At 44.7% G+C, this 17863-nt stretch overlaps 1 protein-coding gene across 1 annotated transcript in view; it reads left to right on the forward strand.

Annotated features, from left to right (window-relative positions):
• Nucleotides 1-11967: 11967 nt before the first annotated feature.
• LOC144770057 (ATP-binding cassette sub-family A member 10-like) overlaps nucleotides 11968-17863 on the forward strand; it is a 1719125-nt gene continuing 1713229 nt past the window's right edge. Inside the window, exon 1 of the mRNA XM_078654288.1 lies at nucleotides 11968-12048. The gene's annotated coding sequence lies outside the window, so the exon portion shown is untranslated. The remainder of the gene's footprint in view (nucleotides 12049-17863) is intronic.

The following is a 17863-nucleotide window of genomic DNA, read 5'->3' on the forward strand; positions in this document are numbered from 1 at the left end:
TTCGGTAGAGCGAAACACTGAGACGAGTCTTCTGGTGACGCCATCGATATTTTCAGTTAAGTATAAGTGGAGCGTCTCCCAGTCCTTAGTTGGACTTACTTTGTGGTATCTTTGGGATACAAAAGGTTTTGTATTGGTACTTGCAAGCACCATAACCGAAGGACTCGTGTATTCACGAGAAATATCGTAATCGATAATCCTTTGAAGTTTTGGAACTAGACTAGAGAGCGAGGATGCCTAGTCTTAGACTTGGGAATATATTTTGTCTTGGTAGTAATAATAGGGACTCCCGATTGGAGGACTCATGTCCGGTTCCTCCAGTTGGAACTCCGACTTACGAGCTATATGTTAAACATGGGGTAGGCCCCATCGTTTACAACGAAGTATGGATTAAATACACTAGGAAAGATGGTGTTTTAAAATGGCCCCAATATGGTAGCTTTGATTCTGAAATCTTAGACAACCTTGAAGTTAAACTCTTTAAAAAGAAAGCCCGGCCGGCGATGTTTGACTCTTTTCGCTTATGGCGCAAAGAAGCCAAACAAAAAGAAATTAAATTAGCTAAGAAAAATAAGAGAGAAGGGGGCCTTTCGGTAATGCAAGCTGCCGTGCAGTTTAAAGATAATGAAGAAGAGCAGATGAATGAGCAGTTGCACAGGCAACGTAAAATGGCAGTAGATAAGTGTTATCCAGTTTTGCCGTCTCTTCAGCAAGAGGCAGCAAAAGAGCGTGAAAAAGACCCATTAATGTCGCAATTATTAACTTCACCACCCCCCTATGCGCAGAATGCCACAGCACCCCCGCAACCTTTAGTTGCACAAGCTGCGCCTCCTGCTCTTCCACAGCACCCACCAGCTGTTCTTCAGCTGGCTCCTACTTCTCCGGTGCAGCCTCCTCCAGGCCCACCGACCACTTCTGTTTCACCTGTGTTTTCTACGATTTTGCCTACTGTACTTTTTACATCTCCTAATGCTCCCTCTATGATTCTGCCTAGTACCACCTCTATTTTCCCTGATACCTCTTCTGCCATCTCTACCCCCGCCTTATCTCACCCCGTTTTTCCATCTGTTTGTCCTTCAGTTTCACCTTCCATTCGGCAGAAAATGGCCAGCACTGTTACTAATCTTCTTTTACCTCTTTTCGGGTCGCCTGCTACGACCCCTAACATAGGAAGAAGACAGTTGCGAAGTCAACTGCCTGACTATCAAGAGAGAGATTCCCTGAATAGTTTAGCTCGGAAATGGGTCATGGACACTGCAAAATATGATGTACAGTCTGTCATGGAAGTCTTCCATCAATGGGAAGCAGCGACACAGAGATATGTTTTCGAACAGATGTGTGTCTTTCTTGGCGAGGATTTGGAAGACAATGATCAAGAATGCGTCCCACAAGAAATGTGTCGTGTACGGTTTAAGTTCGGAGAGGGTATGATTGTAGGTCCAGATGTGGAAAAGGCAGTTGAAATGTTGTTATCATATCGGAGTAAGGGAAACAGTTCTGGGTCACCATCTGAATGTAATACATCCAGTAGGAAAAAGGCACGACAATACCCTATGAGAGAAGTTCCCCCACAGTGGAGAGAGGGTGACGCGACTGCTGTCCCACCTGTTTTGCCACACTTCCAGCGTGTATGGGTACATGTCCCATGGAAGCGAGCTGAAGTTTTAGCACTCAAACAAACATTACCAGATCCGCGTAAAAATCCTGCAGGGTACTATAAAGAATTGTCACAAACTGCTGGGTCATGTATAATGAATTTGTCCGATATCGATATGCTATTTGGGAACGTTGTTCCACAGCCTTTATGGGGTAAAATTCGTCATGTAGATCATGACCAGGAATTAGGTGACACGTGGGCTAATATTACTGCCGCAGATGCCCGCCAAGTTGGTGGTGCCAAACCTGAACCTTTGATAGCAGAACTACCTGGTAGAATAGTAGATTACATGAAAACGATAATGCCTGCAATACGCGTAAATTGGGATAAGTTGTCTGCATGCAAGCAAAAGAAAGAAGAAACTGTTTCAGATTTCTTCACCAGGTTTGAAGAAACATTCATTGACCACAGCGGTCAAGATATGACCACAGAAGGTGGTCAGAGATTGTTTGTCGATAAATTCGTGCACAATCTGCTTCCAGAATTGTGTAGAAAATTGAAAGATTCAGAAAGTTCTTGGGCAGTCTCATCTTCAGCGCAGATATTAGCTACTGCACAGTACTACGAGAATAGAGACAAAGATGAGAAAGATAAAGTAGAAAAGAAAACTAGAGAACTCAAAACGAAGGTTTTGCTACAGCAAGCCTATCCGCCACGTGGTGGTGGTAATCAACATAATAATGGCCAGAATCACTATCAGAATACTTTTCAGCAGCCTCAACAATATCAGAGAAACTTGCAAAGATTTGATTACACTCAACCCCGTGTAGGTCCTAACCAGTGTTTATATTGCAAACAGGAGGGTCATTACAAGCATAACTGTCCTGCCCTATCACAACGTGCAAATGGAATTTCTGGTGTAAGAGGTCGTGGCAGTCAGCAAATGCCTAGAGGTAGAGGGCGTGGAAATGCCCCACAGGACACACGTCCCCTTCCACCACAAAACTCTATGAACAGGTTTGATCAGCAAAATAACGTATCTGACAGGACAGCTCAATACTACGTTGATGAGTATTACGCAGAAAATGAGCAGTGGGAGAATGAGGATTGCTAGGACAGCCATAGACGAAGAGAGGGAGTTGTTTCAGTTCCAGTAGATCAGAGCGGACCTTACGTTGAGGTGATTACATCAGGTGTGTCAGAACCTTTTCTGTTGGATACTGGTGCTACAAAGAGTTCTATTATGCACTCCAAACTCCCTGGCGCACCTTTGTCTGGCGAAATGAACGTGTCTGAAGGTTTTTCTGGCGCCCCAGTTAGAAATCCGATTTCTGACCCTTTATCTCTTTCTGTTGGTCCTTGTGAATTCAAAGCACCCCTTATTCTGACAACAGGTTGTGGTGAAAATTTGCTAGGATTAGATTTGCTAAAAAGATTATATGCGACTCTGTACTGTTCTCCTTCAGGAGTACAACTTACTTTAGGTAAGAAAGTGGTTTCTCCCATTTATTTGTCGAGAGATGCACTTCCAGCAGAATTGTCGATTCTCCCAGATATTCTTTGGGCTACTGGTCCGAATGATGTAGGTCTTTTAGAAATTCCACCATATGTTGTAACATTGAAGTCGAATGTCAAAATGCCACGAATTCCCCAATACAGAATATCTAATGAGGGTGAAAAAGCTTTGCTAGCGATCGTTTACGAATTGATTGAAAAGGATGTGATTGAGGAAACACAAGGCAATGTTTGCAATAGTCCTGTTCTGCCTGTTTTAAAACGAACTGACCCTTCTCAGCCACCTGTGTACAGATTCGTGATTGACCTTAGAGAGGTGAATAAAATTGTTGTGCCACAATTCCCAGTTGTCCCCGACATTACCACATTATTGAGTACGATTCCAGCATCTGCCTCCTGGTTTTCGGTGATTGACCTGAAGAATGCTTTCTTCAGTATCCCGATTGCTGAGGAAAGCAGGGATATTTTTTCCTTTAGTTTAGGAGGTCGAAGCTTCCGCTTTAAACGCGCTCCTCAAGGCTACTGTGAAAGCCCCTCAATATACCGTCAAGCTCTGAAAGCCCAGCTTGACACAATGGTTTTGCCTAAAGGTGCCACTCTCGTACAGTACGTGGACGATTTGCTCATCGCTGCGGATACTGAGAAAATTTGTAAAACGGCCACGTTGTCATTATTGCGTCATCTATGTAATCTGCATCACAAGGTGTCACTTTCCAAGCTTCAATATTGCCGACAAGAAGTGACCTACTCAGGTCATCTCTTATCGAAGGAGGGAAGGAAACTGACCCCAGAAAGAATTCAGGCAATAGCGAAATTGAGTGTGCCAAGAACACAGAGAGAAGTACGTGCTTTCTTGGGCATTACATCGTACTGTAGACAGTGGATTCCAAATTTTTCGTTATTAGCCAAACCCTTGGTGGCATTAACGTGTAAAAATACACCCAATCCCATTCCTTGGTCTGAAGAGTGTCAGAAAAGTTTTCTCGAATTACGCACAGCATTATGTTCGGCCCCTGTGTTAGGTACCCCCAACTACAGTAAGCCTTTCACATTGTATGTCCACGAGAAGGAGGGCTGTGCATTGTCTGTGCTGACTCAGTTATTCGGAGATAGACAGCGGCCATGCGCCTATTTTTCGTCAACTTTGGATCCGGTAGCACGAGCATTGGCAAGTTGTTTAAGGGCCACAGCAGCAGCAGCTGTTTCCATTCGACAGTCTGCTGGTCTAGTAATGAATAATACACTAATCGTGATGGTCCTGCATGCAGTAGACACATTGTTAAAAAGGACCAAGACACAGCACTTAACTAGTGCTCGACTGTCCAGTTACGAATTGACGCTATTAGCGAGCCATGTGCACATAAAAAGGTGCAGTACCTTGAACCTAGCCACATTGTTACCAATTGCAGAAGAATCAGATGTTCCAGAACAGCACGATTGTTTTCTTAGAACAGAGGAAGAGACGAAAGGGAGAGTTGATTTGTTCGACACTCCTCTTGCTGAATGTGATGGTACATTATGGGTAGATGGTTCATGCTTTAAGCTCCCAAATGGGAACGTGACTACAGCATATGCTGTCACAACTTTGCACACAGAGGTTGAAACTGCGCGAATACCACATGGTTCAGCTCAAGCCGCAGAACTCGTAGCACTTATGAGAGCATGTGTGTTGTCTAAAGGAATGATAGTGACTGTCTACACTGACAGTCAATATGCGTTTGGCGTGGCTCACAGTTTTGGACGATTGTGGAGAGAACGTGGGTTCCTGACTTCGCATGGAACTAAGATTCAGCATGGTCAGTTGGTGAATGAGCTTCTTGAATCACTGACGTTGCCCCTGCAAATAGCGATCGTGAAATGTAGTGCTCACAAGAAGGTGACTGATGATGTTGGTCGTGGAAATGCATTTGCTGATGAAACCGCTAAGGAAACTGCAAAGAATGTGATGAGCCGAATGTATGTTGCGAGCCCTGAAAAATGGACTGGTGAGGTTGGAATATGTGAGGACACGATAGAAAGTGTGAAGTCCATCCAAGCTGAGGCCACGGAGAAAGAGTTAAGCACGTGGAGAGAAAGTACAGGGAGAATGGATGCAAATGGTTGTTGGATTGAATTGACAGAGCATCAGAGATGGTTGTTACCCGATGCATATGTGCCTGCAGTGGTTACAATGGCTCATGGAATGGCCCATATCAGCGCGAAAGGGATTTGCGAGTTGTTGGCCCCAGTGTGGAAGAATTCAGGGATTCCCAAGTGTGCAGAGAACGTTGTCAAGAATTGCATGGTATGTCTAAAACACAATCCTGGTAGGGGAACCCCAACTCCAGCTGGTCATTTTGCACCTCCTACGTATCCGTTCGAGGTTTTGCAGCTAGATTTCATACATATGGAGAGGTGCAACAACTTAAAATACGTGCTCGTGGTTGTTTGTGCCTTCTCAAGATGGGTAGAAGCCTATCCCCTAAAAGACAATACTGCCTTGTCCACAGCGAAAGCCCTTGTAAAAGAGTTCTTCCCCAGGTTTGGAATGCCTAGAATGGTCTGGTCTGACAACGGAAGTGAATTTGTGGGTCGTGTGATGAAAAGAGTGTGTGAAGGGCTAGGCATTAGGCAGAAGTTCCACGCTGCAAATCACCCCCAATCAGCTGGATTAGTGGAATGTTACAATGGCACGCTTAAACTTAAATTGGCCAAAATCCAAGCGAGCACAGGTCTTAAATGGCCTGACGCTCTACCCTTAGCACTCCTATCCACCAGAATGACTGTGCATTCGCGAGTGAAACTCAGCCCCTATGAAATCATCTTTGGTCGGCCAGCCAACATATGGGGAGTGCCTAGGCCCAAGAAGTTTAGCGAGCTGCAACACCCTATTTTGCTTGATTACTTGTATGAATTGATGGCTAAATTGCGTGTTTTATATCAACAGGTCCACAACACCTTGCCTCCGGTCACTGAGACTCCGGGTCACTCCATTGACCCCGGTTCATGGGTCCTCGTCCGCAACTTTCAAAGAACAAGAAACGACCAGCCCAGATGGACCGGGCCTCACCTCGTCCTCCTGTCTACAAGGTCAGCTGTTAGGGTGGAGGGGAAGGCCAATTGGGTCCACGGGATCCATTGTAAGAAGATACCCTTCCCTCTGCCACATGACCAATGGGTCCAGAAAGGAGGCACTGACTCAGAGCGCACAACTGATGAACGTGTAAAAGAAACTAACCCTGACTGTGAAAGCGAGAACATTTTTCGAGAAACTGTGCCACCACCAGAACAATTGAACTCTGTGGAACCTGAACTACTATTTCTGGACCAGATAGTACCCGGGAAAAGACGCTACAATTTGCGACCAAGAAAAACAGACTAATTAAAAGTGATTCCTTTTGTGATTCGAGAGAAAACCCCATGGACTAATAAAATGTGTCTTTTCCCCAAATCCTATTTTTTAAAGTGCAGATCTCCCATCTAGGTTTTTCGAACCGCCATCCGGGTTCCGCTGCTAGGGTCGCGGTTGATTAAAGACTTTTGGGTGCAGCTGACGACGTTAGGTCGTTAGTTCTGGTTGGTCCAAGGGAGTTGCCCTAGACTGACGGAAGCATCCTTTAGCAGAGGCAACCTACCACCGCGGGCAGCACCTTAGAGAGGATGGAGTTTCCTGATGTGGAGAGGCCTGCCAAACAAATGAACTTTAAGCAGAGACTTTTTAACACGATGACGAAGAAAAGTTTTATAATAGTGTGTATTTTTATGCTATTCAGCGTAATGGTCTTTTTGATAAGCTATGTTTTATTCTCTTTTCATGTGACATTTGCGCCCACTACATCACCCATACCTCCTCCTACTGTTTCCTCTCATTCTTTCCACCCTCTGCCTGACCACGAATCAAATAGGAGATTAGAGTTCATTAATAACTCCTTCGTTCAGTTATTACACCAACACCAACTTGTAATGAACACAACTAACTGTTGGGTGTGTGGTCTCATGCCCCACACCACGGATAAAGGAATCCCCTATTTGGTCCTGCCATTTAGTCACAATGGTTCAGTATGGGCATATAGGACAATGTTCATATATGCACGAGAAATCCAACCCCTACGTTCTGTAAAAGACAACCTCAAGACTAGCGCCCTAGTCAAAGGTATAGTTGACTCAACATCCTTAAACTAGTCGCGCCCACCATTCTTCCCTACCTGACCAAATTAATCAACCGCTCACTCACCCTCGGCATCGTCCCTCCCAACTGGAAAAAAGCAATGGTGAAGGCACTGATCAAAAAACCTCATCTTGACCCTCTAGAATTAGGCAACTACAGGCCGATTTCCCTGCTCCCAGGCATCAGCAAAATTGCCGAGAAACATGTCAACCACATCATATCTCACCACCTTGAAACCAATAGACTACTGGAACCTTCCCAGACGGTATTTAGACCAGGCCAGAGCACAGAAACTGCAATATTGGCGGTTGTCGAGGAAGCAAGGAAAATCATGGACTCAGGAGGATCAGTGGCAGTGATCCTCCTAGACCTTAGCGCTGCCTTCGACACCGTCAACCATTCAATACTGGCCCAGAGGCTCAGTGACCTTGGAATTGTAGGAACGGCCCTGGCCTGGCTTAGGTCCTTTCTCGAGAATAGATCCTTCCATGTAGCAGATGGCAACTTCACGTCCAGGTCCACGGCCATAAGCTGCGGGGTCCCTCAGGGCTCGTCCCTGAGCCCGACCCTTTTTAATGTCTATATGTCCCCTCTTGAGAAAGTCGTCACCCCTTTCGGGATTAAGCTCCTAACCTACGCTGACGACACACAACTAGTGGTATCCTTGAGCCAACAAAATGACTCCCTCCCCAACTTCCAAACCTGCCTAACTGAAATAACAAACTGGATGAATCTCTCCTACCCCAAACTGAACAACGATAAGACGGAGATAATGATCCTAGGCAATAAATCTCTCTATCACCCCAAATCCCTATGGCCTCCCTGCATGGGTACTCCCCCCGTCCCAAAACAAGAAATTAAGAGCCTGGGTATTTGGCTGGACGAAGGCCTTAATTTCTTCACTCAGGCAAGAAAAACGGCAGGAACGTGCCATGGTCTTCTACGGTCAGCAAGGAAAATCCTCCCTCTACTCCCGGCACAATCCCGAAAACTTCTAATCCACGGCCTTGTGCTTTCTCGCCTGGACTACGGGAACGCCCTTTACTTGGGAACCCCCAAAAAAGCACTGTCAAAACTTCAGACAGCACAAAATGCCGCAGCCCGCATCCTCACAGGAACCCATCGCCGCTGTTCAGCTAAACCCGCTCTAAATGCCTTACACTGGCTCCCCATCCAGGAGAGAATACAATTCAAAGCTCTCTGCACTACATACAAAATCCTGCACGGTAAGGCCCCTCCAATACTGCAAAACCTTATCATGCCTCACTCCACTAAAAGAACGCTTCGATCCTCCAACTGCTATCTAGCCTCTGTGCCTAGAATCAGGAAAGCCCGCTCTGGTGGTCGAGCATTCTCATATAACGCTTCCAAACTATGGAACACCCTCCCTCTAAATATCAGAGCACAACCCAACCTTCTTTCATTCCGCAGAGCACTTAAAACATGGCTGTTCCCGTGAGTTCCCCTTACAGCTGGTTCTTGTCATTTAGCGCTGGGACGCTCACGGGCAGCCATGCGCTCTACAAATCAGTAAAATAAATAAATAAAATAAATGATCAAGGAAGTAACTTCTTACGAAGATACCCCGGATGATGAGATACTTGCATATGTAGGTTGGAACGTGACCGGATATGGCACTACATTAAGTGAGAAACAGCAAGCCAAAAGATCGTCCCCTATCTGGATCGTACCTCATCAAGGTCACCTGTGTCTGCAAGGTATTGGCAAGAATCCCAGAGCTCAGCTAGGGAAGAGTATCTGTACAGAAACGTATGTTTTTGGATCTCAGACTTCCCCTGCGTTTTTAGCCGCTAAGGGTACTTATTTCATCTGCCATGATAGAGCCTATACATGGTTGCCCCCTGACTTCTCGGGCTCATGTTTTGTTTCATTCCTGTTACCTCCCACCTACACAGCAGCAGCGGATTACCATCGGACAAGGGTAGTTAGAGGTGTTTTGAGTAAAGAAGACACTGCAGGTCAAGAATTTGGCGACTTTGCAATGGGTTTTCTGCCGTTCTGGGGAGCCATGGCTAACAGCAGGAACATAAGGCAATTGACAAGGGTAGTTGAATCCACCGTGACTGAAACTGCTGGTGCCCTTAGTAACCTGACTGCTGAGCTCCAGTCGGATCGACTTATGACCCTTCAGAACCGGGTCGCTTTGGATGTAATACTTGCGGACCGAGGTGGAGTATGCAAATTGATCCAGTCTAGTTGTTGCATTTTCATCCCAGATAATGCTCCAACAGTGTACAGGGCCATCTGCAAACTGCATAAGATTTCCGAATCTATTCATGTGGATAAAAGAGATTGGTCATTAATGGGATGGTTTTGGGAACTGATATCTGCCTGGGGATGGAAAATTCTGATGGTCATTGGGATGGTCTTAGCCATTCTTTTCCTGTTCTGTCTGTGCATACAGTGTGCTCCTGCAATATGTGGCCTCTGCGTCACGTCATGTGTAAGGAAGCCTGTGTCAAGAAATGAACTAAGCACTAGAATGATGTTACAGCAACATCTCAATGACTTTAGGAATATAGATCTGGACCCAGACTAACATGAGGATAGATTAATTGCCTATGTAAGGGCAAAAGGAGGGTGTGAGGTTCTGAAAATCTGGATTTATACAAAAGGTCTGGACTCGAGAAATAAAACTTCGTCGAAATATGACGAATTTGGTATCAAAAGACCGAGAATGACGAGTACATCATGTACATGTGTTTTCGGTGTGTTCGAGTGACGATTTCACCTCGAAATCACCATTTACATTCTGAACCCTTGGCTCCCATTTATATGTTGCCCTTTACATAGGCCTTAATCCAGTTGAATTTGATTCCACAAGGACACATACTCCTTAATCGACTTTTCCCTGACCTTAGTACAAGTTAGAACCATTGCCCCAGGCCGAACTCGTTAGGTCAGTTCCCTCCCAGTGGCCGAGCAAGATAGCATCTAGGCTCAACCAGCCATAAAACCATTTCAGCGCGCACACCTGCCATATCTCGCTCACATCTTTCCTCCATTCCTTTTCTTCACTTGCTTTATGATGGGGAGGTGACCGTTTTTATTGGGGGTCCAGCGATATCTGATGAAATGTTGGGCCTTGCCGGATGATTTGTTATGGGCAGCACGACGTGAAATATGTACATGTCATCATGACTCTGCTTTTCTTTTGATTCCCTGACACCGCTGGGTTACCGGTTCTGTGCCGGTTCTTAAAAACCCAGTACCTCAGGTGGTTGGGGTAGAGCAATGGCGATCCAACCGCCTAAGTTGTAACAGGGTGGTCGGATCACCAGTGCAGCAGTGGGGTGACCGCCACCGCCATTCCACCATGCGGTCCTCAGACCTCCAAACTCATAATCAAGCTCTATATGATTTGTATGTCACATGAAAAATCACTACATATATTCAACACCAGGAAAAACCAAGTACTTTTAGGCAATGCAAGATGAAGCAAACATGAAATTTAAACAGGGACGGCACTGCTGAAATGGATTACCTCACTGGGTTATAACCATTATTAAGAAATCAGTAAGTGTTTTTGCCTGTAAAGTTAAAGTACATGTATATTGGGCCCAGTTGAAAACCGATTTAAAGTCACTTTTGAATTACTACCAGGTCAGAGACCCAACCGGATCCGCTCTCCACTTGGAGTCCAGGAGTCATAAATAAGAAGGCACGATTTGAGCTAGGACATGGTGAAAGATTATATCCCGACAGAACAGATGTAGCACGCTGTCTGTGTTAATTTAGGGAGCAGAGTCGAGAACACTACATCAACTGACTAAAGCAGTGTTTAAGAATCCCAACTCGGTGCCTTATGCGTTGTGATACTGAAGTCATCCTGGCAGAGCGCGTGTGAGTGACAGGGAGAGGCCCAGAGCAGTTTCAAATCAGACCAAGAGTTAGTAGCCTTCGACCCTGCCTGCACAACAGGCCCTAGTGGTAAACACTGGCCCTCCCAACCCCCAACCCCTTCAGTGATTAACAATATATAACTGATCTGACCATCACCAGACCAGCTGGGTCCACCATAACTCTACTCTGAAAAATAATAAGTGGGGTGTTCCTCCCCAGGCGCCCCATTAGGATGCGCCCCCGAATAGAGGTCATTCTGATAGATGACACAGCCAACAGTACTTAAGACTCAGACAACGCCACTTGGTTACACCTCAGGCGATTCCCTAAATTCCCTACACATACCACTGACTTTAGTGCCATGATAGCTGGGACTGGTCCCGTATCACGACCTCTACTTGGTGCTATATCCATATAAGAAATCCTACAAAATGCCAAAGAACTCCTACAAAATGACAAAAGCATCAAATAGCAGAAAAGCAGAAATGAATGAGAAAAAGAGGTTTAATGAATAGTAAAGGAGAAAATAAAGTAAACATACTAATTAGTTGTAATGTGCAAATAAACTGAAGGAGTAGTCATTTAAAACAGCCAAAGAATTCTCATTTTGAACTGGACGATGGTCCATGTATCCCTTTTATTAACATGGATCTCGTGCACATGTGCATAAAAAGAACAAAAATAGGGTTATTCCAGAGGACATACCAAATATAAGATGAAGGGTCATAGAAGGAGAGGGTTGGCAGTCTTACACAGTAAAAAAAATAAAAAATTACTACCAGCTGGACATTGTTCGGCATCTGTGCTGGGAGGAGCCAGCATTGAGCTGTATGGAGGAGAGAGAGTGAAAGGCCGAGGCACCGAGAGGAACACTGTCGACACAAACAGGACGCTTCAACTAGAAAGAAGACATCGATCGTAGAAGGTAAGCCTGGATGCATTAGCTGACATTTGCGTATTTAATGCGTGTTTTCAGCAACTTTCTCCAGATGAGCTTTGCTTGTTTTCATTACAGTACACCGTAAGAGCCGAGCAGAGACGTGTTTTCGTGGATGTGGGGGAGGGGAGGGTGCTTATGGGGCCGACACCCTTAATTTCTTAGTCGCATTGGCAGTCTGCAGCAACAATGACATTAAATCATTGTTACAGCAGAGTGGGTAGAAGTGGGCGAGCCGATATTTTACCGAGTCCAGGGTCTGTCTTGGCTATAGGAGCCCGTGCACAAATAAAGCAATGGAACTATTTGACATGTAAATCATTCAAAAGCATCATGTAAAAATTGGAAAAAGTTGCTTCAAAATTCAAAGAAAGTATATTTATAACGCTGAAGCATTGCACCTTAGTACTTCAGACTACTTCACTGCATTGAAAGAGTTTATTAAAAGTGATAGTTTAAAAAACACGAACTCAGAAACATTTATTCCTCCCCACCTTGACAACACTGTCACTAGTAAAAGCAAAATCAAGTAATTTTTGATGTGCTCTCCATATGTGGACTAGATTAATATTAGACATGCAGCAACATTAAAGTCTTGAAATATGAGGTTTTTGTACAGCACACTTCCTCAGCTGCGCATTTGAGGTGCTTCTGTGTGTGTTTATGAAGAAAAAGGAGGTTCAGTGAAATGCATTATTTGTTTGGGATCCAACATTTAGTTTAACTGGGGAAGCTCAGATTGATCCCAGATTCTCTCGGTTTCACATTGTGATTCAGCTGCTAGATGGGTGTCTCTTTCCGTCACCTGTTTCACATTAAAGGCCAATGCTTTGTCGTTAAATCTTAGTGCATGAGTTCAGAATGGGCCAGCAGGCAGAAGCAACATGAAAGCTCTGCTCGTTTTGGGGTCGAGAGTCCAAGAAGACCACGAGCTGAGCCAGAGTGGCTTACCTAACCAGTGGCTTAACGAAACTTGAGGGGGGGGCCTGGAAGCTTGAGGAGGCCCCCACACCTTGGATCATGTCAGGAGCTCTCAAGCCACAGTGCCAGAGGGGGTCCCATGGAGCTCGAGCTCTCCAGCGCTGTGGAGGCTAATGTTACACCTTTGTACCTAACTCTAAGTCTGGGATGGTAGAGTAACCGATGAAGATGTGCGGGATTTGCAGGCAGGGCTGGGAGCACAGGCCTGCATGGCTCTTGTCTGTCACTCACTCTACATCAATGTGCCACCCTCAGGGCTTTAAGTGGGCCTTTAAAAATGGGTCCCCAGCAGGTTCAAAATTGAAGTGCTTTAGAGGGCAAAACAATGCGCGAATTCGCAACAACAACATTTTTTGAGATTATCCAGAGCAGTTATGCATTCCCTGTTTATATTTCATCTTTACTTCATCTTGCACTCTCTAATGGCATTTGCTTTTTTCTATATGTTGTGTTTCTATAGTTCTTTTCATGCAACATATAACTCTTTTATGTGACCCAAGTCATTGCTAGCCGCATGGTGGAATTCCGGTTGTGGGGGAGTGTTTATAGCTGGGCTTAAGTGAGAACTCTGGAGATGAGTTGAAAGGTAGTGTGAATTTCTCACAGTGCATGTCTGTGTGCCATAAAGGTGTTCAGACTTCATGCACAGACAATCCTTGGCCTCTTTTTAGAGCTGACACGGAGATGGTCACATATGTGCCAACTGATATGATTTTATGCAAAGTGTATGAAAGAGGTACACAGCTTTCAAAATATTGAAAGCGCCAGCAGAAAAATAAATTGCAGTGCTTAAAGCTGAGTTGGTGTGTGGTGAAATGAGGAGAAGAAGATAAGTACATGCAGAAGAAGAGAGTGGCAAGATGGTGTGAAGAGGTATGTTGAGCAAGATATGGTATGATAGATTTCAGAAAGATGTGGGGAGAAAAAGGGAAAATGGTGCTGATTTAGGGCCAGATGTACGACCCTTACAAGTTGCGAGTCACAAATTGCATCTCTTTGCGACTCGTAAAATATAATTTACAACAGTGTGTCAGACACTGTTTGCAATTCCTAATCGGGTCTCAAATTGCCTCCCTCATTAATATTAATGAGGTAGGTGCAATATTCGGCCCCATTAGAAATGGCTAGCACTCTCTGGGATGGTGGCCTGCTGGGGTCAACAAACCACCATGACTGTGACTGTTTTTTGCAATGTTCAACACTCCGTCCATCATCCCCTTTGGTTTTGCTTAGTTCGCCCTAAGTTGGCTGGGTATGCCCAGACGTGGGTCCCTTGCTCACTTTGCCACTGGACTCAAGCTAGCCTGGCTGATGACGGCTGATTAGCCAGAAACCGGTCCCAGGATGGTTGTTTCTGGTCCAGGGAAGACATGGCTTGGCAGTTCGGGCTGAACTGTTCCCATGAGGCACAGGGTCAGACTGATTTGCATATATCCAGTGATGATGGATTAAACCCAGATCAGTTGACTGGGGGGTGAGCGCTTGCAATGTTGAACACTCCATCCATCATCCCCTTTGCTTTTGTGCTGTTTTTTAAATAAAGCAGTTTAAAAAAAAAATGTAGCCCGTTTTCCTCAAAGGAAAACGAGATGCATTTGAAAAAAAAAAATTACACGTTTCGGTTTAATTTTTTAAGAGTAGGCAGCGGTCTGTCAGACCACTGCCTGCTCCTAAAAAATATTTTCGCACACACTCACAAAAGGAAAGTGTCTTACCACCTACTTGAAGAAGCTGGTAAACTGCGAGTGTTTTGCGACCACAATTGCATTCGCAAAACAATCATACATGTATGTGAGACTCGCTATTAGGAAGGGACGTCCTTGGCACGCCCCTTCCTAATAGTAAGTCACAAACCCTATTTTGAGAATCGGTAATAGGTTAGCAACTCGCAAAATAGGGTTTGTACATAGGGCAGACCAATTTTGCGGTAACACACGGGCCAATTGCCTGTTTGCAAACCTAAAATATGGTTGTACATCTGGCCCCAAAAGTTTGGAGTATAGTTTTTACTCCATCAGGGCAATGGATTAAAATACTACATCGCCCTGACTGAGTAGCCATGCTCCTAAGCTGTCATCTCTTACATTACGTCACCCTGTCAATGCATTGAAAGGGTGCCATGTGGCTCTTTCAACATGATGTTGCTGTACCGCATGTCAATATCATTTTTTTATTGTAAAAAAATAAAATACTAACCAGGATTTCCTTTAAAAAAAAATTACGAAATGACGTCTGGGCATACTCGTCCCACTAGGGGTAACAAATGCAAATAGAACAACTGATTTCCATTTTAGTTTGGACCCAGCCTTATGCAAATCAATCTTGACCCTGGTACCATGTTTTGAATGGGTTTTGTGAAAGTAAAAATCTCCCGTTCTAAATATGGCATGTGGTCAAATGGCCATTGGCATCCTCAATTTCTGCCCAGTTCTAATGAATTGGATGAGAATTTAATTTGGCAGAGAAGCTGCTCCATCGCAGTTGTGAAGGAGTACCCTCTCCACCAAACTCTAAATCAGGTCCTAAGTATCTAACAGAGTGTGGGACAGCAGAAGAAAGTGACACAAAGGGGAACAGAAGTGACCAAGACACTTTGAAGATCAGTTCCCCTTCCACAAATTTTCAGAATTGAAACATTCTAATTATTTACAACAAAGCATTGTTACTCATTTATTAATTCATTCTTATAAGTATTGGCCACACCAATAGGTCTGCCTTGTTTTTAGGTATATGTCTGTAGTTATGTTATAATAACTTACAACTCACACAGTCACTGAAAGTCTGACCAAGCACAAGTGGCATGCTTTGTAAAGCACAAGATGATAATGTTTTTTGCCACTCCTTTATTTACCTAGACCAAGCCTCCTGGAGAGGATTCCTAGTGGCACTTCTCTGACAATTCCCATTTTAAGAGACATCCTCCTTTTTCATCCCACCGAAAACACTGGCCATCTGGTATGATGACCACAGTGATCCGATCAAAGCAGAGCGTGGGTGATTCATGCCCCTTTCATATCTTATTTGTGGTGCTGGGACACTGGGGACACAGTGCTTCAGCAATTGAAGTTGGCTCTTAAATTATGTGTTTTTCCTCTATGTGAATTCCCTTATGCCTATGAGATGTATAGCACATAGGATCTGCATGTGAATGATTTTATCTTTCGGTGTCGGGCCGAAGCAAAATACAGCTATGTCCACTTTCACCAGGTTCAGGTTGGGTCTTCAAAGTCCCCAGCTCTGCACTACCCACTGCTGTGAGTGGACTTTCACCCATCTGTATCTGCAGTCTGACAGTGGGCCACAGGGATACTATTTAATGTGGTTCCACATCTACTTTGAGTATACCAGTGCAAACAGGTACCCTGTATTGCCAGTTCAATAGCATCTGAAAGATTAGTTATAATAGAGCTTCATGTTGTGTCACTTTGAAGTACTGAAAATACTCAATATTCTCAAAAATTGGAGCACATAATTAGTATAGTTGCTGGAGTCACAGCTGCAAGTGTGACAAAAGAAATGGAACTTGCATGTCAACAATATGATATACATCATGATGAGATGAGTTACTGCTGCTCTTTCTGTTATGAGCATCTCTTAAAACAAACAGTGGCCAAGTCACAGTGCTATGACAAATACATCAAGCTTGTCAGTATAGAATTTTTTCTAACTGGACCATGACGCTTAATTGCACATAAGACAACCCCAATTACTGTGGAGTATCAGTTTTCTTCATGAGAATTGGGAACCGTGCTTCCCTATCACAGAGATTTATCATGCTTTGCTCCCCAGCAGGTAGATGTACAGGCTCTTCAAAGTCACTAGCTACATTTTACAGCTCAGCATGTGTAAAGGAGAGACAGCAGAATCATGGTCATTTACAAACATTCCTCTACACATGCATTCATCTAGGCAGTTGTGAACACTCTTGCACAAGATCCTTCCAGTTGTACACACATCCATACACACACCACAGTCACACATCCACACTCTCCATTCATCGATTTATCCACCTGTCCACACATATTCAGTATTGGTAAAAACACACATTCATACCACACCCTGTCTCCTACTCACACAATTGTCCACAAAATGACACCACTATCCACTTCTTCGTCCGTTTACAAATGTATCAATGCAACCATTCACCCCGCCATACATAACACGATGAGTAATGGATACGAATTGAAAGAAATCCAACACCAATTTATAAAAAAGAGCAGAATTTTAAATGAGTTTAGACACCAAAACAAAAGCAATCGAATGAGTATAACCAGAGTTATGAATTTGAAAACGAAAACTAAATCTGTGCATTTAACTCTTGCACAATGATAACGTTGCAGTCAGTGAGAAACACACACTTGTGACACTAAGGGGCAGATTTACAATAACTGGCGCATCCCCAGGGATGCGCCAGTTATTGTGCGCTGCAGCTTCGCCACCCATGGTGCGCCGCATTTACAATGCGGCGCACCATGGGGCAAAAACAGCACAGATGCGTGACGCATCTGTGCCGTAAAGGTGGCGCATTGCTGGAGTTGCGTCGCAAGCTTGATGCAGCTCCAGCCATGCTCTGGGGGGCCCTATCTGTCCAATGCTGTGTCAAGCCTTACGCCTGCTTCAAGCAGGCGCAGGGTTTTGACGCAGCATTGGCCTAAAAGTGCCTGCGTGAAATCTTGTAGATTTCACGCAGGCACTTTTGCGAGGCGCACCTGCCCCGGAACGCCCACCCTGCGCCGGAATGCCCACATGTGGCGCAGGGCTTTACAACGTGATGCATCTGCCGAGATGCGTCACGTTGTAAATGGGTCACAGGGATGCGCCA

Source organism: Lissotriton helveticus, chromosome 7, assembly GCF_964261635.1.
Source record: "Lissotriton helveticus chromosome 7, aLisHel1.1, whole genome shotgun sequence".
NCBI lineage: Eukaryota > Metazoa > Chordata > Amphibia > Caudata > Salamandridae > Lissotriton > Lissotriton helveticus.